Raw genomic sequence first — 24,640 nt, forward strand, 5'->3', positions numbered from 1 at the left:
CCAATCGCCCCAGCCACTCACCTGCCTACCTGATCACCCCCAGCCGCTCACCTGCCTACCCAATTGTCCCAGCCACTCACCTGCCTACCTGATCACCCCCAGCTGCTCACCTGCCTACCTAATGGCCCCCAACCACTCGCCTGCCTGCTGATTGCCCCTAACTGCCTGCTGGGGGGCGAGGCCAGCCCAGCGAGGGGCCGTGGTGGTTTTGGTCTCTGGTCGTTCTGGTCATTTTGGTCACTGGGCTTTTATTATATAGGATAGGGCAGTGGGGATAACAGGTATCAGGGCCAGCTCTGCCATGAACGTGTGTCCTTGGGCACGAACTCGCTTACTTCACGTCTTTTGTAAATCTCTCATTTACAAAATGGGAGACTTTAAGAAAGTTCCCTGTGTTCCCTTTGGCTCTAATTAATGTGAGGTCATCCTCCCACTTCCTGTCACCCCTGCCCCATGGGGTACAATGTCCCATGGACCCGTGATCCTGATATGGAGAGTATTTCAGGGCAAACTCATGGCTGGCCTCCAAGGCCAGCAGTGCAATGGTTCCCAATCATCTGCATGTACACACATCACCCGGTACCCTGGTTCAATGCACAGCCCCAGGCCACTCCTCCAGAGAGTGTGATTCCATAGTTCTGGGGCATGGCCCAGGAATCTGCATTTTTGTATGAACACAAGTCTAGTTGAAAAACATGGCCTTGGGACTCACAAAGTCCTGTCTTCTTGATTTCCCAGCCAGGTAACCTGAGCAAGGTGCCCCACCTCGCTGGACCTCTCCATTCCAGGAAGTACAGCTGCCCAGCTCTACTGGAGAAAATGACCCCAAGTCCCTGTCCACTTCCTGCCACAGAGCTGCCCAACACAGACCTGTTCCTTTCTCGCTCTACACGTGGGGAACCTCGGAGAGGCTTTTCACCAAGCAGGATAACGGCCTCTCGGAAAACAGGTCGGGCAGGAAAGGCCACACTGCCCGGAGCCCAACACAGCACTGACCACTGAGCACAGCCAAGCAGCTCACAGTTCATAGTAGCCGCCAGCAGAACAAGTTGTAATCCTATACCTGGCAGCTGGAGAATATAAAAAAAAAGGTTATGCTCCTTATAAATAGTATTTCTAAAGCCTTCGGGTGCCCTGCCCTGTTCAGTGCTGAGCTATCCGGTTCCCAGCCCTGGCTCCTGGGACCCGACTCAACCCCCAGAGGAATGCAAACGCCATGACTGGGCACCAGAGTGGGGGAGGGGGGCAAAATTGCCCACAATGCTGCTGCCCCAGGCTCCACCCTCCTGCTGCCCCAAGCTCTGCCCACCTGCTGCCCCATGCTCTGTCCTCTGGGAACAGATGGGGAAGCGGTTTACCTGAGCACGCCCATGTGCAGGCAGACACCTGGGCTAGCCACACTGGCCTTTGTGACCAAATGGCTGGCAGAACACATTAGCTCACCTCCTGTGCTTGTCACAACAATTAGGCTCTGGAAGGTGGCACTGGCACTGCCACTGAGAAAATGCAGTGGACCAGCCAGTTCATCACCCTCGTGGACAGTTCAAAGGGGCCAGGAGGGCAGGGGACCTACATTGGGGGGCATATGTTGGGGGGGGGCAAAGGATTGGGCTGGGGGACACAGAAGTTCATTAAAACTATCCAGCAGAAACATTATAAAACCCGAAGCACCACATGCCAGGGATGGCCAAAGGTCTCAATCCCTGTGGACCTGCAGGACAAGTGGCCAGCACTGTGCTTGGAAGATGGGGCGGGAGTCCAGGCATTCACCCAGTGATTGACAAGCTGGCCCTCCCGCACTTCTACTCTGCTTCAGTAACTACCCATATTATGCTGAAATGACACAAGCGACAATAATTAAGCCCAGATCTCTGTGGATCATTCGCAGTGATAATTCCACCTTTGTAATTCAGCCCCAGATAAACCCCTTTTGTTCTGCCTTATAACACAGATTCTAGTATCATTCAAGTATATTAACTGTAGCCTATTACTGTCACAAAAAATGCTCCCTGAGCCATAGCAAAAGACTCCCCAGACAAAACTTTATGTCATGTTAATCCAAGCTTTAATAACTATGAGGATATATAACTGTATTCTAATTGTGCTCTGCGTTCCTGCATACGAAAACAGGAGATATCAAAAATGACAGCGGTGGATCACTTCAAATAAAAACGCATTAATTCCCCACTCAGGGTGCTGGGATGCTAGGGTGAAGGGACGCATGCTTATATGGGAAAGAAGTGATATGGGGCTTCTGAGGATAGGGAAGACATTGGGGCTGGTATGGGGCTGCCAGAAATCAATGCCACTGAAGGCTGAAGATGGTGAACCAAGTCAGGGCTGTGCAAGGGAAACAAAGAACCTTGTGGGACTTCACTAGTTAGCTATGGGAATCCCTGGTTCCGAACCTGGTTTGGATACCAAGTCAGCGTATGACCTTAGCCAAGTCATTCCCACTCCCTGGGCCTCCCTTTCCTCCTGAAAAGCGGGCATGATATCAGACCCACGTGTGGATCTGGTATGGCTCCCTCCCTCTCCCAGCTCACTGGGACCAAGTGATGTAGAACTGCAGCCCACCCCGGGGCTCCCAATCGCCTTTACCTGTGCTGTGTGGTACCTCTGAAATGGTTGTCACTTTCTAACATACTGTGTGATTTACTTATTACATTAGCTGTTTATCACATGTCTCCCTCCACTTGAATTCTGGTCCGGAAGGACCGAGACCGGTCTACTCGTTCACTGAAGGACCCTGGTATCCAGGATGGCACCTGGCACACAGTGTGTGCTCCATGAATGTTTGCTGAGTGACTGAGCAGCACTACCACGAACCAGGTATGTGGCCCAAGACAAGTTTCTTCAACTCATTGAGACTCAGTTTCCTCAACTGCAAAGAGGCAGAAACCTGCTTCCTAGTGTTGCTGAGAGGATTCCAGAGCAGCTTCGGAAGACCTGGAAGGGCAATGAGCACCACGCAGGCTCACCAAGCATGTTCTTTTCTAGAAAAAATCACAGTCTCCCCTCCAAGACGCCATTTTCACTGCTCAGACCAACGTTGGGCCCTTACTCAGTCAGCGGTCTCATTACCCTCCCAACAGACTTTCCACTTGCCGGCCCCCACCTCACTCCTCGTCATGGCCAGGCCACTTCCCTGGCACCGGAAGAGGACCGGACAGCACCAGGCAGACAGGCACAGTTGCATCACGGAGATGTCTGGGCATGGGAGTCCAGAAGGCCAAGAATCTGGGCAAACCATGAGCTTCTTGGCCTTAGAGTGACCTTCCCTATAAAATCAGGACTTGCCTTTTAATGGTAAGGATGAAATGTAACAAATGAACATGCTCGGATAAGAAGAACAATTACTCTCTGCTACGTAACCCCTCTGAGCTGGTGTCCTTATCTGTAGAAAGGGGGAACACAATAATCCTCACTGCCACATCTCATGGGATGTGCTATGTGGAGGCCTCCGCTGGGACACCTGCCCTCCAGTGCCAGCTCCCAGGTGTATGCAAACCACTTATCCTCTCCATAGGACCAGTTTCTTCATCTGTGTAAGGGAGATTCAACTCAGACATGCGGGAGGGCTGCCTCATGGTGCTGGGTGACGGGGGACGGCGGGTCCTTCATAGCTGGCCAATCACATTCACATCCATAAGTAGACAGCAGGAAAAGGCCCCCAAGGGAAGGGACAGCAAGGCCCACCTCCTCCCTGCCATGTGGGCAGCTGACGAAGGTGTTACTAAACACAACAGGCAGCCTGGAAGATCCCATAGCTAATGTCTTCCCCCAGGAGACAGATCTTCAGCTGGTTCAAGACTATTTCCCACAGACTCGGGATCTTGAGAGGTGGGAGGGACTGAGACAGCCGAGGATCAGAAATTCCGTCAAACACATCATGACTCAAAGTGCAGGCAAAGCGCCGGTGCCCACCTGGACCAGAGCGCCACCGTGAGAGGACCGTCCCCGGCAAGCGCTCCTGGACTGAGACCTCAACCGCCAGCCTCTTTATTGACATTTTTGTTGCCCTTAACAACCAAAGAATAAAAGAACCAGAAGGTGGCAAGTGAGCACAATGATTTCATTTATCTCTTTCCTCTTTTTTGCTACAGATCAACTATGCGACCAGATTTTATCATGAGACGAATCACCTTTCATCCTTCTTCCCAGATGCAAATGACATGACCGCCCCAAACGCCTACTCCCCAAACTCCCGCGGACAACAGACGGGCAGCATGTGGAGGAAAAGTCTGCTCTCCGAGTCTCCACGGCGCCCACCTGGCTTTCAGAACCCATTGGCTGGCACTCCGAATGGTGGTGCGGCTGGAACAAGGGTCCCGGAATCCATCTCAGGTTTCCTCCTTTGAAACAGGAGCCCGAGTCTCCAGTGCCAACGGGGTCTACAGCGGGCTTCATTTCCAAACCTGTCTGATGCTCTCATCCCATTCTAATTCTCAGCTCCCCAAAGTGGAAACCTGGTGGAAACTGACAAAGAACAGAGAGACTCCAAAAAAGACTGAGTCCAAATGGACTGGCCCTCCCACCCAGAGACTGGCCCAGGCATGTCAAACCGGACAGAGCCGCTGTTCCCTCAGCCGCCTGTGATTCCATCAATACCTATCAAAAAGTATTTTTTCCCTTGCCCATCCAACATCGGCTGCCAAAGACTTGGATATCTATTTGAGAGCCCGCCGTATTGATTAGGTCAAATACTACAAGAGTTTTATTTCCTGATTTCTTGACCTTCAAGCCCCCCGGAGGGCTTACCTAATACAGCAATGCCACTGTGAGAGTAACTTCGGAAGAGACACTCAGTAACTCACGTCACCCAGGTTGACTTGTCCGTCACCGGCCGTGCTGGTGTGGACTGCCTCTCAGATCCTGCTCCCGTTGGTCACGGGGATTACTGAGGCCCTGACAGCAGAACAGATGCCTTGCTTTACCAGGGAAATACAAATGAAAAAACTAAAGCAATTCAGAACATTATAAATTAGAAATGATCTTTTTCATCTCTGTTAATATATGAACTCCCTGGTTTAAAGAAAGAAGAAGGAAAAAAGCTTTAATCACAACAGGTTTAGGTGGTATCAGGAGCAAATTACAGCACCAATTCAGTCCTCAGAGGAAGAAAAATAAGTTTTAAAAGCGCAAAATGATGATTCTCAGAGCAATGTTCACTGTCCTTCCAGGCGGTGTTGTAAATTCATCATCCAGGGAGAAGAACCGAGGCAAAGCCACGGCTAGAAGGGCTGACTGAAACAGCAGGAAGAAGGCAAACCGCGGCTTCACACTCCCATCATTAGATCAGTCCTTTGAAAAAACATCATCTTCAGCATCATTGTTGTCATCACTACCGCGGTGTTTGGCCTCCCCTGCTGGAATGCTCACTGATTCCTGACGGGAAGTGAGGGTTGGCAAGCACTGGTCTCCCTTCCCCCCTTGCCAGGACAAGAAACATGATCTCAATCCCCCCACCCCACTCCCGCCACACACATGCCATTTGCACCCCAGGCTCTCTCAAAGGGCCCCCAAAGGACCAGGACCCTCTGGCTACTGGAGTTCTCTGTCAGGAGACAGACCAGGTCTACATTTAATTTACCAAGAGTCTATGATCAGCCACAAACGGTTAACCCCAGTCTGGCTGTTGCTGCCCTCAGAGTTCTCCTGCTCTGCTTTCCACATCTCAGCTCGTCTGAACATTGCTGTTGACGCCAGGGTCAATGTTCTGCTGAACTGCAGTGAAGTAGAATGTGAGAGTCTAAGAGTGAACACCCTAGAATCTCATGGCTCCTGCACCCACTTACTCCATGACCCGTCTTTTCCAATGCCCCTGCTAGACTCTATGCCTGAGCATGCTCTGAGAGGCCTCTAGCCAGGTGCTAGAGAAAGGAAAGAGGAAGAATCCAAATGAAGTGACCAATGGGGTACTTGGCAGAACTACTCCCTAGGTCCTGAGGGCAAGTCCTTGATCCTGGCGCCAGGACTGCCATGAGCTGTGAGCATGAAGCCTACGAGGGGCAGTGTGGTACATCCCATCTGCCCCCCCAACTGCCCCCCTCCCAGGCCAGGTGCTTGGCTGATGCTGCCAGAATGTACCTTGGCTCCAAGGAGTCTGAGCCATTCTAAGTTACTGGTTCCAAATACTAAGCTGCTGCTGTTGGCTAAGGAGGAAAAAATAAAAAAGAGAGAGGATGATGCGGATGAGGGTGGAGACAGAGCTAAAAGGGAAATCAAATCTCCCCCCCTCCCCCCGCCCCCCAAAGGCACTTCAGCCACTGGGAACAATCTGGAAGTCTGGAAGTGGGCAGACCAAAATGTTTACCTAAAGTTCTTTTATGCTGTGTCTCACTTCTGCTCTACAGAACAACAAAATATCAGGGCATCTCACCAAGATCATGGTCACTTCTGGGCTTCTGATATCTTGAAGCAAGAGCCATGGCATTTTATCCCAAATGCATCCCCTTTGACAAGAATGACCCATCTGCTTTGGAACCAGGACACATGCGTTGCTCCACCCCAGCCACTGCCCCTTACACTCACTGGCCTGTCTGGAAGCTCAGGACTAGGGGCGGTTTTCAAAAACAAAGACCACTTTCGGTGTGAGGATATTTTTTAATGGCCCCCAAGTCTCCAGGCTCCAATTAGCGGGTGTCTGCAGAGCTCTTGCCAGAGGAGATCTGAGAAGCTGAAAATGCGGTGCACACCAGGGACAAGGATTCTGGTGTGGTGGCCACAGACCTTTGGCAAACTTCCTCAGGCCCCAACAACAGATCTAAACATAACATGACCACGAGAACAAAGGGGAGTCGGGTGCCTAGAAGGCACCTGTTGGTACGCATCCTGGGAAAGCCAAAGAACCAACGAGAGCTCTTTGAGACCATCGTTTCATTCACATCTCTACCACAGCCATTCCAAGAAGCCTGAGGACCCCCATTTTGCAGATGAGGAGACTGAGGCTTGGGGAGATGAAACAGTTTGTCCTGGGAGAGTTCCAAGGTCTGTGATCTTTCTGCCATGGCTTGCCTCAATTAGGTACATTTCTTATTCCCTGGAAGTCGAAGCTAAGAGGGCTTTTCCAAAGAAGTTCTTATGTCTTTGAGTCTCCCATTAGATAAACTTGGCTGCATCTAAAGCACATACAATTCCTTCCTGCGGTTCCATCGCCTGGGCTTTCCAACCACCTTTTCTCCATCCTCTGTTCACCCCAATTCTTAGCCCTTCAAATAATATAGGCAGACCCATTTCTTGCCTTGGTCCTTCTTCCCCAAGTCCCCTGTCTTAGCTAAGGCTTACCATTTGCAGAATGGCGCTGCCACAGAGCAGAGGGCAGCAGCCTCTGGGTGTCCCACTCCCGCGGGGTTAACGGCCTCCCCTTCTCCAGACACACAGGTATAGGGTGGTAAGCAGGACTGGGACCATGCTATGGCTGTAGTCACCAGTGTCCAGCACTGCTCCAGGCACACAGTGGGCTCTTTATTGCTGCTGCTGCTGATAAATAACTGAGAGGAAAGCGCACATGCTAGGGAAGAGTTACAGGAACAGCGATTCAGAAGATGGAAGAAGAGGGGGCAATGCTGAGTGGATCTAGCCAGGCACTGGAACCACAGTGGCTCCGGGAAAGCCACTGGCACACACAGAGAGCACACTGGGAAACTGACTGTGCAGGAACCTCTCTGGCCAATTTGGAATTCCAAAGCTGGTGCTCAGAACCCCTGAGCCACTGGGCTCCAGTTCGGGAGCTGCTTCTTCCCTGCTGGGCAGACCTGTTCTCTTCTCCTTCCCACAAGTGCCCAGAGCACGTACTCCTGGACCCTGCAGTCACTCCCCTCCTTCCCCTTGCTGCTGCTTGCCTCTCCCAGGGGCACATACTCCCGAGAAAAGTTCACCAGGCCCCAGTGCCAATCCCACCCCTGGGATTTTCACAGACCATGGAATTGGGAGGCTGGGAAGGCCCTGAGAGAGCTCTCCAACTCCCTTCGACAGAGAGGGCGACCTGGCCCAGCAGCCACGGGGCTTGCCCAAGGCCACTCAGCAGGTTGGCAGCAGAGCTGGGACATGAACCCAAGGCTTTTAATGACCCTTGATAACTCTGATGATGCACAAATGAGCATGAAGGGGCTGAATCTCTGGGCAAGACTCAGAGTAAAGACCTCAGGCCACTGCCTGGCTCCTGGCAGCATGTTCCTTCTCAGAGTGGCACGTGTGGGAAGGGCACTTTGCAGCTCTCTGCCAGCACATCTAATTTTCTCCTTGCCATGTTTGCACATCGCCAGCTCTAATGCGCTGCCATTTTGCAGGATCTGAGCACATTTCTAAGCTGTGTTTCTGGCTCTGAAAGGTGCAAAGTACATACCACTGTGCCCCCAAAGCTAAAGGGGAGAACAAGTGAGCCCCGAGTCCACAAACATCAGCTCCAATGGCCCCAAGGGCTAGGTGGAGTGTTAAACAGGACAGTAGGAAAAAAGGATCCGCCCAGGGAGAGGAAATTTCAACCCATTGCTGAGTACCTTTCATTATTCACCTGAGCTCCGAGGACGCTGAAGGAGGCAGGTGTTTGGGATGTATGGACGTATCGTTTCCTCCTGGGACAAGGAGGAGGGGGGTGGCGTCGTTATATACACATGAGTTTTCCCCCTGGTTGTTTTCTGTGGTCATCTCAGTACCACACTCAGATTAATGAAGGTGGCTGGCTGCCAACCTGAACTTCAAATGGGTCCTCCTCTCTCCAGCTCTCTCCTTCTACCCCTCCCCCACACCTTGCCTGGGAGCCAACCATGGGCCTCAAAGTCTAATGACGATGGACCAACAACAAAATAATGATAAAACCATGTGTGCACAGAAAAGGCACAAAATGCATGGGAATGGAGGGAGGGAGACACAACGAAATGCACTGGCCAGGGAAGGGAAGGAGTCTGGCCTGGCCTGCAGATGTCCACTGGCTGAAGGATGGATAAAGGCGGTGTAGGACCGAAGGAAGAGAGCTCCAAGCAGAGGACACAGCCCAATTAAAGAGACAGAGGAGAGAAAGTGCTGGCCCTCAGACATCCAGATTAGTGTGCCTGAAGCTAAGCACGTGAGAAGGCAGAGGCAGGAAGATCATGCCTTGAAGGGCCACACACAGGAGCTTGGCCTTTGCTCGGGGAATGAAGGGAGCCGCAGGGGAGTGTTGGGCAGGGAAATGACACGGCCAGACCAGCCTTTTAGAAGCCTCCTCCGGCAGCATGGGAAGGATGACCAGAGGACCAAGCTGGAGGTCAAGTGAAGACTTTGGCACTGGAGGAATCACACAGAGGAGAGATGAGGGAACAGGTGCCAGTGGCAGAGGAACTGGAGAGAGGCAACAGTTCAAGCAGCACTTTTAGGAATGGGAAGACTGATGAAGAGGGAGATACACCCAGCCGAGTAGGGAGAGGGAGAAGGAAAGGTATGGTGACAACCCTCAGGTTCCAGATACTCCTGAGGTGGGACGCACAGGGATAGGATCTGCCCCTGCTCCTCACCTGCTTGGAACACCCTGAGGGCTCCTAACGTGCCATCATAACTCCCCAGCCTGGCACCACAGCCCACCACTATCTGGCTTTGCAGTTCAGAGATGGTACCACAGAGCAGTCCTGTTCGTCTCTCACTGCACTTCCTCACACAACTGTGAGCCAGTCCTTACCAGTCCTCCTGCACCTCCCACATCACATCACCCTTCTGCCTGCTGAAATGAGTATCCTTCAACTACAGCCCCAGGCTCAGCTCCTCCCCTCCCACCCATCTGGGTGTATCTCCCTCTTTGGTTTTCAAGCACCAGTACTTCCCTGTACTAGGGACTGTCACTGGCTCCCCCACTAGATTCTAAGCTCCCTGCAGGCAGACTCGGTTTATCTCGCAGACTTTGGACACGTTATGTACTCGCTAAGTCTGGCAATACACTGAAAGCTCAGCAGACAATAAAAAAAAATCTAGAAGCAGAGATAACGGAGCTCTTTCAAACCGATTCTTGTTTCTACACTCAGGATGGGACACCACTTTTACCCTTGCAATTCTCAACGAACCAAGGAGCTTGGAATTTGTTGCCTAAAAGAAAACTCATGAGGAGGAAAAAGGAAGTCAGCTCACCAGCTAATAAGCTTTCTAAACACACATGTGGATTACGAGTTGCACAAAAGTAGGTGATGTGAATCCCATATATTATTTGCATATAATGTAAGAAAACCACTTTCAAGTTCTTTGAAGAGAGACGTTATAATAACACCATTTCTTTCATCACTCCAATGACCCAGGCCATTTTCAGAGCCCGGCTCTGGCAGTTAGAAAGCCTGGTGCTGGCTCAGCTGGGTTTTGTTTTGCTTTGCCCTTCCCTACAGAAAGGAGACACAGCTCATTTGGATTAACTGAAGTGAAAAGGAGGCAATATCTCTGCTCTAATTCCACAAGGCTGGGAGAGCCCCTTAGAAATTCACTGCTGGTTCTCAGACAAATGCTTGGGAACCTGTTGATTAGAGGAAGGGTATTATCTGCATTTGCTGGGAGAAAAAACACGGCTGCAACCTTCTTCCTTCACCAACTGGGCAGTGAGTGCTACGCCCAGCCACACGGGTGTATAAGTCAGAGAGCAATTTGCATGAGTAAAGAAAACTCATTCCAGAGGCAGCAAAGCTGTTGTTCTGCATGGCAACCCTGGGAGATGAGAGGGAATAAGCCTGGTTGGAGAGATAGATCCCCACCCCCAGGCTTCCCAGAGCTCGCACTGAAGGAAGGTGAGTCTGGTGCATTCAAGAGGCACAGGCAGGTGTGGAGTGGGCTAGGACATGGTGCAGACCCTCCCGGTGACACCCTCCCTTCCACAGCCAGAGACGGAAGGCTGCGTGGAGCAGGTGGCATTAGAATTGGGTCTTTAAGCAAGGGTGAGAGAGGGGGCAGAAATGAACAACCACAGGTGATCTGGGAGTCACTGGAGCAAGTCAGAAGAGCCATTAGCAGCTCATGGGGGCTGAAGGGGGCTGGAGAGGTTGGACCTATAACCGGGAGGGGAGACAGGAGATCCTCCACCACGTGAGGATTCCCTGCTCTCTGAAGGGCCTAGGCCTCATCTTTGTTCAGGAAGCCATGAGGAACCAGCAAATGTTTTCAATGCAAGGAATGACATGAACAAAGCTGTTTTAAATTTCTCCAATCGCAGTTCGCTGAATAAACCAGGCGAAGATGTATAGAAAGAAGGCAGTAAGACGGCTATTGAGCCAACCTAAGTAAAAAAATGTACTTAGCATCTGAAATAATCAGGTGAGGGAGCATTTGAAGATGATGACACCAAAGTCAGAGAGAGAAATGGATTATAGAGAGGAAGGTGGGTGCTTTAATAAAAATAAAAAAAAATTGGGGAGGAGGGTGAAGGAAAAAGGAGAAGAAATATTGGAGATTTCTACAGACATCATTGGACTTCCAGGCTTGGCATCCAAAACATAGTCCAGGGGATAGGTACCAATGTGGGCTCATTCACACAACAGAGATACAATGGTTGGAAGTGCAGGAGAAGGTTCAGGGGATGGAGCCCTAAGGACATCTACCTCAGGGGCAGGAAAAGAGAAGCAACCACCAGGGACAGCCAGAGAGGCAAGAGGGGAGCCAGGGACACCAGCCTCCTAGAGACAGACTGGTGAAGGCAACAAGTGTGGACTCTGGAACCAGCCTCAAATCCTGGCTCTGCCACCTACTAACTGAGAGAATTTCTTCAGTTTCCCCATCTGTAAAATGGCTCTCAACTGCAAATCCACCCTATGTATCATACTCGGTTTTGTAGCTAGAGCTGGGACCCTGCAAATCACATGCATATTTCTGCTTTGCCACCGGGTCCCTGTTAGGCCCTGCCAATAGGGGGCACTAGAGCCTCTAAAGCTGGAGGAGGAAAAAGTGACTTGCCTCTTCTGGCCTGCTTCCTGGGGGCTCCCTGTCAGGTTCCTCTGAGCATCACCCCAGCAATGCTCCTTCACGCTGCCAGCAGAAGTACCTTCCTGTACCAGAAGTTGAATCCAGTTTGCAGCTTCTCCCGACACTTGCCGCCTCCCCTCCCTCCTCAGAGGTCTGGGTCCCTCCTCCTCCTAAATTCAAGTCGCAACTATTCTCAGGCCTAGGGATGGTGGCTGCTCCCCGAGTTGCCACCTCAATAGTACCTCTGAGCAGTGGATCTCAGAGCATGCCTTCCCTCCGACCCCCCCAGCCAACATCAGCATCATTTGAAAACTTATTAGAAACACAAATCTTAAGGCCCTATTCCCAGATCTATGAATCAGAACTTCTGGAGTGGGGCCTGAAACCTGTGTTAATAAGCCCTGCAGATGCCTGACGCATCCTAATGTTTAAGAACCAAGGACCTTTCAGCCACCTAGTTAACTTGGTGGACCAGTAACAATTCTTTCTCTAACTGGTGTGGTTGCTGTCCCCTGGCTAGAACATAACTCATTCAACAGGGAAAATAGTATCAGTCTCATAATAATGATACTAATACTTATCATCACCAGTAAATTAGGTCACAGAAGCCAAAAGCAAAATTAAGGAATGTTATGGTTAATGGAATCTATATATATAAAGGCTAAGTGACCAAACGTCCATCCCTCTGTTCGACCGGCCAGTACATATGCACACTGGCAATCCTATATAATAAAAGTGTAGTATGCAAGTTGTCCCCTGGACCAGGAGTTGTCTGGGAGTTTGACCAGGGGGCGGGGCTGGTGGGGGGAAGGGAGGGAGGCCCCAGCTGGCAGCCGGCAACTGCTAGGAACCCTACCAGTGCACAAATTTCATGCACTGGGCCTCTAGTCAAATATAAAGGGATGCTGGATTAGGTTATTATTTTCTTTTCACAGCAAATTTTAGAATTGGATTGAGAGAAAAAAATAACACCCTAACTTACACACACAGCCTGACTCTCTTAGAAAATACTTCCTTTTCAGTCAATTCCTACATGGATGCTGTGTAAAACCACTCCATCTATCAAGCTGTCAGAATGAACTGCAAAATTCTTAATAGTCTCTCACACAAAATGTCCACATGGTCCAATGCATCTGGGGGGTCTGGCTCTAACTTTCTAACTGCAGGCACGTTCAGATGGCCTTCAGGCGTCCTCGTAACAGCACTGCTGCTCACAAACAGGGCGCCAACACAAGTCATAGAGTCTCAGGATGTCAGAGAAGGAAGAGACCACCCAACCCGACCAGCCCAAACCCCTCACGCTTCAGATGAGGATGCTGAGACCCCAGTGAGAAAGGGGCATGTCCAAGGTCAAACAGCTACCAATATCCAGCTAACACCAGTACCAAGTTTCCCAACTCCCCCGGCACCCAAACCCCCTTCCACTCCATCAAATGTGAGTGACAGGCAGGGCCATAGCATTCCATTTCATAAGTACAGTAATTTAACAAGCAGCAGGAAACCACACTGTAAACGGGGAGAGGAGGACTACAAACGTAAGGCTGGGATGAGCTTAGGAGGGAGCATGACTGTCGGCAGGCAGGTTTCTTTGCCCATCAAAATTATAAATGAAGTCAGGCATTTACAGTAGCGTGGACGCAAAAGTCACTGCGAGCCCACGGTGTTTTCAGCACCCAAGACAATGCATTCTTAATGCGTTCTTAAACAGATTCTGACTCAAACCCTGAGACAGCTGGGCCTCTTCCAAGAAGTGTTAGCCACTGTGAGATATCTCTTTCAGTTCTCTCCAGTAGATCTCCTTGGAATTTGCCAGATAAAGAGGCAATTTATCTTGTGGCTGAAGGTTGTACGTAATGCATTATCTGCCTCCCACCAGGACCTGTGCATCTGTGGAAGGCCCTGATTGGGCCGGGCGACTGACTTGCCTCCATCTTAAGGTGCCATAGCAACATGAAATCAACAAGGAGAGAACTGTTAAATGAATAATTTACTGATTTCATAAGAACCTGTATTGCAATTTATACTTCTATTATCTTTCCTACCCATGCCTTCACTCCTTTGTATAAAAGCTACAATCAGGCTGAACAACATCTGAGAAGCTAATAAGCATATCTACTCCTGTACTCAAACCAACAGGTACACAACTCTGATGCGAAGTCTCACCACTGCTGCCTTTTCCTCGCCCCTTCCACAAAAAGGTGTATGTTAGGGAGCAGCTAGATGACCTCCAATAAGCTTCATGTTTTCCACTGAAACATATTTTCCCTTGGGATATTGGGAGCAGAGTTGAGTGGCATTCAGAAGCATTGTGTAGAAGACATATCACTGGCCACAATCTACCAATTGCCACTTTAAAACTTCCCCAAAGAGACCTAGTTACTAGCAAAGGAGAGAAGAAAAAAAAAGCAAAGTATAGTTTCAATGACAACTATGGTATTTTAAAAGCTCTTTCAGTATCATCAGTGATAGCATTTTAGTGGCATGAGCACATCTCGTCACTCAGCCTCAATTTAAAGGATATTTATGAAGAAGACAATACAATGAAAGCAGACTTATTTGCTTGGGTGGGATAGGTTACAGATTATTTCGGTTCTGCACTTTCCAGCGGAAAGGATACATGTTTTTGAGATACATTACCTGCCGCCTGCTTCTCTCCAGGCTCCTCAAGGATACCAACCCAAGAAGCAGCAGCCACTAACTACAGGGAGATGCAGACTTTAGCACCTTGTCACGGAGAAGCCAGCTTCCCTTCCTCCGGTGTGGTTTCTGGCGGCGGTGCGGGGGGGGGGGGGGGGGGTGTGGAGGAGGGGTGCGGGGGGGAGACCAGTGCAGAAGTGCATAATTATCATGAACCCAGCGGAAACAGGTCTCTCTCATTTTCCACCACCCTGTACAGCAAGCATGTCAAACGCATGAGGCACTGAAATGCTGTCCATTCCCCTATTACTGTCAGTCACCTCCAGCTTTCAAGTCAAAACCTAATGTCACCGGCAGGACAAACCCACCCCTTTCTTGGAGCATGCAGCTCCGGAAAAAGATCTGTAACCATCCTCAGGATGCTGAGGGCAGAGGCTAAAGCGACCGCCTTGTCGCCGCTCACCCGCTAAGGAACCATGGCTCTGTGGCCGGAGTGTGGGCTGGCATGAAAAGGAACTCAGGTGAGTTACTTTTGCAAACTTCATGGCCGAGAGACTAGGACAGCTGGGCCCAAAGGGCAGAATGTGGCAGTTCCAAACACAGGATTTTTGTGCTAAATCTCTTCCCCTCGTCTATTTATAGGGCATCGTCTCTACAGCTGAAACCCAGTCAAGCACAGGCAGAGGTAGGCCTGTTAAGTCTTGCTCACGTGATTCAATCTCCAAATTCTGAATATATTACTCAAGGGCTTAGGGTAAGGCAGATACTCGGATGAAGGTGACGAGAAATCTCTTCTCTGGCTTCAAAACTCTCATGCTGCTGGCTGGAGCCTGAACCTGGCTGCTGTCCCGGTGGGTCCTATTTGCTGGCTTCAAAAACACTAAGGAAGTTATACTCTTTGTTTGGGTTTATTTTGTTTTTGGTTACACTGACAGATGCTAATATTAACTCTTTATATCTTAACTTGATTGGCTGATATTTAAAATGGTTCTGGTAATTTGAAGTAAAAAGATTTCCTTTGTGTGACCTGAGTTCAAATGCTGGCAGGTCCTTGGACACATTCCTCAACCTCTGTAAGCCTCAGTTTCCCCACGTGTAAAAAATGGGTTTCACTCCTCAGACCCATCAACAAGGATCATAGTCACATGTGCAAAAGGTGCCTGCCCAGCACACAGTAGAGCTCAGGAATGGCAGCTCAGATGTGCCCACAGAGGACCTCGCCATCCTGACGACGCCCCACCACAAAGAACAAAAAAAACTTCCAAGTTCACATCTCCGGTCAACATAGGCCTCAGCCTTGCACCACTGCTTCGCCGTCACTCAGGAACCAAAGCTCCTAACCCTAATACTTGGGACTTGTCCTTCCTGCTCTTTTCTGGAAGAAATGTTGACTTACCCATTATGAAATATATACTGTTTGGGACTCAATCCTAAATGTAAAAATGAAACATTTGGGAAGTTTTACCCAAAGCAGGAATGAGAAACAAAACCCATTCAGGAAAAAAAAACAATGTAATGAAGGTCACTGAGTCCAGAGAAGAAGGGCTGAGACCAAAGGCCAGGGCCACGGGCCTAGGAGGAGCTTATGCTCCAGGTAAAACCCCTTTCCCCATCTCCATGTCCATAGGCAGGAGTGAAGGGGTCTGCCTCCCCCTCTGCCCCACTTGTCCTGAGAGGGCAGGACAAATCTCAGGGTGACTTTTATCCCTCTTGCCATCAGACTCCCCAGCCCTCAGCCCCCCAAAACTCCGAGGTCACTTCTCAGGGCTCCATGGGTCAGGGGGGTGGCATCCCTGCCCCTTCCCTGTGGTGCTCGTCCCCCTGTTATCCCTCATCTCCATCAGACACACACGGTCTTCTATGTGTCTGGGGGGCAGCCCTTCACCAGAACAGAAGCTCCATGCGGGCTGGGCTTTGTCTATTTTGTTCAGTGGTTCATCTTCAGGGCCTGGGACATGGCCATTTAGCAGGTACCCAGCAACTACTGAATGAACGAGAGAATGAATGAATGAATGAATGCAGCAACAACAAGACCAAGCAGCCCCTCTCTCAAAGCATTAATCAGCTGAGTCCTTGCTTGTTTTCTAAAGAGAAGAAATCTGTAATTCAGTGGTGGGAAGAGGGACCAAAGCCACAAATGACTTGGCTTCTTGCCCCAGGTCAACACGGGACTGGCTCACACCAGAACCAGTACGGGACCCGAATTCCTTCCAACTCTGAGAACCACGCTGTGCTTCCCTGGGGAAGTGGGGGCCTCACAGTGGCCTTCGTCACAGCTCGGCTCAACAACTTGAGAATTCAGAAACCCAGTGACATAAGTGCTGGCCTTGAATGTAACACAAGATGTTAGTAGGAATCTATCTATCTCACTTGGTTCGGGGGGTGAGGGGTGGGGGCAGATAGTATTGTAATACAGGCTTTAGAGGCCTGTGACCTTTTCTTTCTTGAGAAAAACAAAAATATTTGGCAGTGTATCCTAAAACCTTCAAGTCCTGTAATTTGAAACAAAACACAAGAATTACGTAACAAACAAAGGCTTCTTCATTAAACAGTGAACCTATGCTCTTGTTTTGGGACGTAAGTAGAAGCCAACAGGGCACTGAGGATTCTGGAATCTGGGGCCCACGAGGCACCGTCGGTTCTGACTTGCTGATTCTGATCAATGGATCCTTCTCTCCAGCACAGCCAACCTCCCCAGAGCTCAAGAGTGGTCATTTGGATGGACTTTGCTGGCTTCCGGCCTGCAGCCAATGGCCCATCATGGACGGGCCCTGGCATGTGTACCCCCTGCTAAGAGGCTGCAGAGCCAGAGAGGAGAGGCCAGTGAGAGCTCCTCTGGGTGGACAGGTCCTCGGGACCAGGCTGGGCAGGTCTGGGCCCCATGCTTTCCAAGCACTGAACTCCCCTGAGCTGCAGAGAGCATCCTAGCAGGAGAAGGAGCACAGCCGTGGCTCCCTCTGTGCTCCAGGCTGCTCAAGGAGGAGCTCCTGAGACGGACTACACTGAGCTGTGACAGCCTCTTGCTTTCAAGCCTTTCAGATGCCGATCACCACATGCTCCTGACCAGGCATCACCCCAGAGAGACAGGAACGCCAAGTCCCCAACAGCTAAGGACAGAAAGCTTTCTCTAAGAGCCCTAGAGCTTTTAGGAGCCGTTCTTATACCAACCCACCTCCAGACCCCAGCACTCAAAGTGAAACCTCCTGTTGGGGCACCCCTGGCTGTCCACTCCCTTTGGATGAGTTTACATCAGTGCACAAGCAAAAGCCAAGCCAGAGGCATCCCTAGGCTTTGCAGGGGTTGGGGAGGGGAATTGGGGGGTAGGCGAGGGTCTAGGAGAAGCCTAGGGATGGGTTGCTGTCAACCACTTCTCTGTTTGGTCAAGGCCATCTCCGCAGCAGTGCAGGGCCTCAAGAGGAAACTCATTTCTGACCAGCAGTGTAGAGTGTTGGGAGCAGCCTGGCTCAGCAGCAGTCTGTTTTCCATGGAACTGCTGAAGTCTGAATCCACTAATGGGCAGTGTGTCCCTTCCATGGAGCCCACAGGCTGTGTTTACCTCTCCAGAGTTCAAATAAACAGCCTCCCTTTCCCACCCCCAACACAGGCACACACCTGAGGCCACACGAGGCCAGGTCTCTGCACCTGCCAGTCTCATTTTGGTGGGATTCCTCTGCCTCTTCCCCTCTGAGCAAAGCCCACGCCAAAGACTGACAAATAGTGAAGGGAGCCACCCAACAGCCAGCCATATGGGATGAGGCCCTGGAAAAAGAACTTCTTTTTCAGCCTTTAAATGGGAAGAGCGTGAGAACAGATATGTCTACCCAAGTGCCTGGAGTGTGGGGTGGGAGACCGGGCTTTTCCTTATGAGGCTCCAGAGCAACTGTGCTGCTCCCAGAAAAATGACAAGCTCTCTGAACCTCCCTTTTCTCACCTGTAAAATGAGAACACTATCATCTTCTAGGAGCTGTCGGGAGACTAAATGAGATAATGTAGCTGAAGCCATTCCTCACTGCAGCGACTCTGGGGCCCTAGTGGATGGCAAAGCCATAAGATGGAAGTAACCTGGATCCTCGGATCACCACGTGGAAGGGAAGCCGACCAGGAACCTCCACATTGAATTGCTAAGTGAGCAAGAAATACAATTCCATTGTGTTTAGCACCAAAATGTGGTGGTGGTAGTGGTGGTGGTGGTGGTGTGTGTGTGTGTAGCGGGGGGTGGTAATTATTTCAGCAGCTAGTGTTACCCTAACTATTAACTAATACAGGTAGCAAGAAGGACAGCTTCTTGTTTGGGATTTGAACCCAGGTAGGCAAACTCCAGGTCCTTCACCCTTAACTCCTATGAAACAGTTGAATAGTTGAAAGCTTCCACCCATCCTGCACCCTCCCTGGCCCACTGCTAGGCGCAGAGGAAGGTGCCAGGAGGAGGGGAGCCTCACCGTCCTCAGCTTCCGCTCAGGGTCCCCAGGAAGCACACCAGGCTATTAACCAGAGGGAGCTGCTGATACAAATCAGCTTGGAGAGCCCTGCATGTTGTGAGTGGCAGGCACTAACCGTTTGCATGACAAACCTCCTACAAGATGCCGGCTAAACTGCCCTTTTGTGCCAATTAAAGATTCTCCAGAACACAAAGATTACACACCATTCTGCAGCGCTGACAACAATAAAACAATTTTAAAGGCTATTCAGATCTTCAGTTCACAGCTGACACTGTCAGGAGGGGGAAGTCGGCTGTGGCTTTGTTCTTTGTTGATGTGGTCTTAAGACTTAACCAAGGATATTTGGGGGAGGAGTGGAGACTAGCAGACAGGAGGGGTTTGAAATGCATTCTTGGACTTTTTAAAGAAGAAAATGAGCAACCTGATGTTCTTTTCTTGTGGGTGTTTGTAAACACACACACGAGAGAGCCCACAGATTTCTTTCTCACTAGCTCCTCTCTGGGGGCCCTCAGAATGACTCCCAGGCATCCTGCTATCTCTAGGGTCTGCTATACCCTGAGATATGGGGTAGGGGTGGCACTAGCAGATATTTTTGGCACCAATTGAAACTACGAGGGCAAAGGCCCAGGAGCTTTTCCTCCTGTGTTTGTTTTACAGGCAAATTTGCAATACAGTGGAAAAAAATTTTTTTTTTAAGTCTGAGGGTTTTCAGAAATGAGAAATGTATTCAGGTCCTCAGACAAATCGAAGCGGGGTGGGGGAGTTATTTCAGGTGCCCATCGGGTCCTGATGAGGAATGACCGGAAGCCCCACAGGTATCACGTGAGTTTTATTCGTCCCACTCCTGAGTGCAGGCAGGCGTCTTTGGGACACCCCCAAACTCACCCATGGGCCTCACCATCTGGCCATCCAAACACAGGGAGTGAGGCTCTGCTACCCTGCTAGCCTGTGAGTGTCCCACTGGCTGGCCCCTCCTGAGGACAAGGAGCCTCTCCTAGTCATTGATAAGTCCTTTAGCTCCTGGGCACAGTAGAAGCTCCTGCCTGTGGCTTCCCTCTTAGCCCAGTACCTTGCAGTGCCTTGCACATAGTGGATGCTCAACCAGCCCCTCAGATGCCCATGGGTCACCTTAGATTTAACAGTAGCTAGTGCCATAGTCCCGTACAGAGCAACAGGGCATGGGGCAGGCGCTGAGTAGAAAAAAGAACATGGTTTCTAAGCCTTGGTTCTCAACCAGGGGCAATTTTGCTTCCCAGGGGACTTTGCAATGATGCCTGGAGACATTGTTTATTGTGATGATGGGGGTAGGGGTGCTACTGGCATCTAGTGGGTCGAGGCCCGGGATGCCACTAAACAACCCCCATAACAATGAATTATCTGCCTTAAAATGTCAGACGGGCCGAGATGGAGAAAACCTGGCTTAGAGTCGGGCCTGCCTGAGCTGAACAGCTCTGCCACTTACTATATAAGCTTTGTCATTTGGGGCGGGACACTGATGTCCCTGAAGCTTGGCTTTTAGGCAAGCATAATGGGGAGAGGTACAACCAACCCAGGGGGATCAGTGAGGTGCGGAATAAATTAATGTTCCGGCACCAATAAACCAGCTGCTATTGTTACTAGTACATGTCCGTGGGCCTCGGCAAACACTGCTGCTGGCCCGTGTTAGGGGGCAGGAGGGAGGAACAGCCTGCCCTGGATGCGACCAATCAGCAAACACCCCCAACTTTGCGTGAGAGCCCCTGTATCTCTTCATCTGCCTCCATCCTGAACTTCATCCCCTGAAGCAAATTCATTCATAAGAGAAACATTTTCCCCATAAGAAAGAGGAGAAGAAAGGAAAAAATAAAACCAAGAAAAGTCAAATCATAATAAGTCTGGGTCAGCTCCTATCAGCTGGATATGATCAAAACCATATTCACATTCTGTCTGCAGGGCTAAACAGAAGGCTTCAGACGGGCTCAGGAATGTCAGCCCCCAGCGCCAACTCCCCCACCCCAACTTTTACAAAGAGCAGCTTCCAAAGGGCTGGAGAAGCTGCTCTCCCCTCGACTCCCCCAGGTGCCTGCCCAGATGGGAGGTTAGTAGCCAGATTCTAGGAGCACCCAGCCATCCTCCATTCTCAAACAGCCCCCTTCCTCCCAGGTGTCGGTGGCCAAAGGAAGGTTCCAGAAGAGAGGCCAGTGCACAACTTCTGCCCATACCCTCCCCACAGAAACAATTAGAGCTCAGGCCATAGCTGCCAAGTTCCTCCGTCCAATTTGGTGGATAGAGGGGGAGAATTCCCAGAGGCCCCCCCAACGGAAATGCCCCATGTCAGGGAACGTTTGTTTTCATTTCCTTTTGCTGTCAATGAGTTCTACTCATGGCTACGGCTTGGGGCTGGATCCAATCCACACAGAAGCTAACCAGAAGCAGTTGTTCCCTGAAATAAATCTCTCTTTGGGGAATGAGTTATATATACATCTGTGTGGGGGGACCTCCACACATGTACTCACACACGCACGCAAACTACGCATTACAGACCATGTGCATGGGGCGGAACCACGGACAGGCAGCCCAGCGCCTCAGGGAAGAGAGGGCCATGTGCTGGTTAGTTTCAAAGGACACTGAGAGAAAGGCGCGCCGGGAAACTCAGTGGTGGGTGGTGCCCTGTGAGTAGGAAGAAGTTCGTGAAAGCAGAGTCCTACAGGGTACGAGGCTACCACAGCCACGTGGTGTTCACTGAGCCATGCTAAGTACTTCACATTTCTTCCCTTGTTGCAACCTCACAACGACCCAGTGACAATAGACATTATTATCATGACTTATTATTTCCATTTTACAGGTCAGCAAAATAAGGCTCAGAAAGATTAGGGGCTTGCTTGAGGTAATAAGGCAGAGCCAGGTGTGGCTGGTCCCAAATCCACTTCCCGACCTCCAAGACTTAGTGGTCCTCTTCCCATCACCTTCAATCAGAGGTCAGAGGCCTCCCCTGCGCTGGCCTATTGCGGCTGGATCATTGTCTTTTGGGTCACTTGTCAATCTCCACGCCCTCTCTGACGGATCTGCAGGGCTTCTCCCTAGAACAGCTGTGAGGGAAAGCCGGCGGCCACACTGTGCTTCCATCTCCACCCCCAGCAGGCCCCTCCATCCTGGGAAGGAGGCAGGCGCTTCTGCTGGCTTCTTGTGAACCAGCTCTGACTTTGGATTCTCCTGGGTCTATGTTAAAAGACTTCTTTCATGAGATGATAATCCTCACCTAATCTGTCTTTTGTGGGACCCCGTCATTTCCACTTTCCAGCTTGCTTACAGCAGGGCCCACTCCCAGGCAGGAACAAGAAGCAGATCTAATGCCCTGTCATGAGTTGCTCCCCCACCCACCCTGTTTAGGGGAAGGGGAGGGGATGTGCTCCGGGGTGTAAGCAGACCTTGAAGCCTGCTGCGGAGTCAAGGGCTGAGAGTGTGTTTGACCATCTGGACTGGACTAGATAAGCATTTCGCTCATAGCAGACCCAGGCATGGACAGGAGGGGGTGTGTCCACAGCTGCATCCCCTCCTGCAGCTGCACACGCCTTGAGATACTCCCTGGCTCAATTTCTTCATCTGAACAAACAAGAAGAATGCCAGCTTGGCCTACCTCATGGGGATAGGGAGCAAATCAAATGTGCTTTTTAAGGCATTTATGAGAAACAGGTCATCTGGAGTATAGCACTGTACACAGAAGGTGCTCCATAAATGCCTCAGATGGACTGGCTGAGTCTATTAGAGCCAGCTTCACCAAAGATGCCTTGACTGAGCTAAAGGTCAACACAGAGGTCACAAGCTCCAGCACCTTGAAGGCCAGGCAGATAGCATCAATAAGACAACAGGGTGGTGGGGTCTGGGGCGAATTACCCAAAGGGGCAGCCACCACCCAGAGAGTCCTCTGTGTGCAAACAACACCCCAAAGGAGGTTCCCCACCTCTTTCCCAGCTGGGCAGAGATAGCAGAGCAGAGGCCTGTGGAGAATGGTGGTCACACTGTACTAGGCATTGTGGGGGTGCTCCCCATGGACTGCTATGGGCTGTGGTAACACGTTTAATCCTCTTAACTGCCCTATACCTTGTACTATTATTAGCCCCATTTTGCAGATAAGGGAACTGAGGCACAGTTGAAGTGACTTGGCCTAATCACAGTGGTGAAGCTCAAAATGCCTGATCTGAGCCCAGGCAGTCTGGCTTCAGTGCCCACATTCTTCACCACGTTGCTCTATTATCTTCTACCCACAGGAGCTGCCGGCCGCCAGGCATATTGCCATCCCCACATCCCTACCCTGCACCCCCAGCCAGGTTTGGGGGCTCACTTATTCATTCCACAAATATTCACAGCCAAGAGCTGTGCCAGGCACTGGCAAACAAAGAAGACAGTGGCCGTCCTCAAGGGGAAGATGGGCCAGGAGTACAGTATGGAGTGGTGGGTGCTAGAAGAGAAGAAACCGAGGTCAGCATGGGATAGGTACCCACCCAGGCTTTGGGTGAGAGTGGGCTTCCTAGGGGAGGCAGCGTCTCAGCTGGGTCCTAGAGGATGTAAAGGGAGAGGGGAAGAAAGTACTGGGCAGAGGGCATAATGCAGTGAGGTATGGGCAGGGAGCTGCAGGAAGGTCAAGGCTGGGGGAGCAAAGAGGTCAGGTGGGCACTGCTGGACAGAGACCGTGGGCCACGCGGGCTGTCTGGATTTTATCTCAGGGCTACAAGCAGCAGGATGCAAAATCCAGATGTGCACTTTAGCAAGATCCCTGAGCAGAGCTGCCGGAAGAAGAGAGACTGGAAACGCGCCACGTCCCACCAGGTTCAAGCAGCCTTGGTGCTCTTGCCCCTCTGATTTGGGCCCAGCTTCCCATCAGCTCTTCCCGATTCCCCGCCTCCCAGCACAAGCCGGAGCCTAAAGATTAATACGGCTCTGCAGTCAAAGAGGTGACCCTGGGTAAGAACGGAAATCCCCCACAAGCCTTAACCCTTTCCTCCCCTCTGACCATGGTCACACGCTCCCCATCAACTAAAACTGCTCGGGGAGACCACTGACTGGGCACCCACGTCATTTGTGTCTAAGTGTAATGGGAAAAATTGACTGTTTGCTTGGTGCAATAGGGCATGACACTGTTTACACAGAAATAATAGCCCAACTGTGATGGATTCTAAATCTCCATTACAGTGAAAGATTTGAAGGAGTAAAGCAGTTAGAAAAATAATTGGTTTTCTTGTTTAGTTTAAAAATCCTTTATGCTCCCAGATCATGGACTTCGCCCTCCCTTCGGAGGGGCTTTAAAATAGAGAAGAACAGGAGCCTCTGCTGTTCTGGGAGGCTCTCAGGAGACGGCAAGGCCAGGGCGGCTCTAGGCTTGGGAGCACCGCGGGTTGGAGCCGGCAGTCTCCTGAGGCTGTCACCAACTGGGAAGCAGCCCCTCCCCAAGGCGGACGTGGAGGTGAGAGCCGGTCCCCAGGCCGTGTCTGGAGTCCAGCCCCAGTGGGATGTGTCAACTGACAGTAGGAGGAGAGTCTGGGGATTCTGCTTTCAGGGGGGATGGAAACTGCCAGAGGGTTATTTAAAAGAACAAAAGGAGAAGGGAAAGAACTATGGCCTCAACCAGGGAGAGGTCAGCTAAGGACCCTGAGCCACCTTATTGTATCTTTCCAGAGCTC

General features: G+C 50.8%; 1 protein-coding gene across 14 annotated transcripts in view; it reads right to left on the minus strand.

The window, feature by feature from the left end:
* MSI2 (musashi RNA binding protein 2) overlaps nt 1-24,640 on the minus strand; it is a 360,027-nt gene that overhangs the window by 149,545 nt on the left and 185,842 nt on the right. The gene's annotated exons all lie outside the window — the stretch shown is intronic.

Source organism: Plecotus auritus, assembly GCF_963455305.1.
Source record: "Plecotus auritus genome assembly, chromosome: 7".
Taxonomy (NCBI): domain Eukaryota; kingdom Metazoa; phylum Chordata; class Mammalia; order Chiroptera; family Vespertilionidae; genus Plecotus; species Plecotus auritus.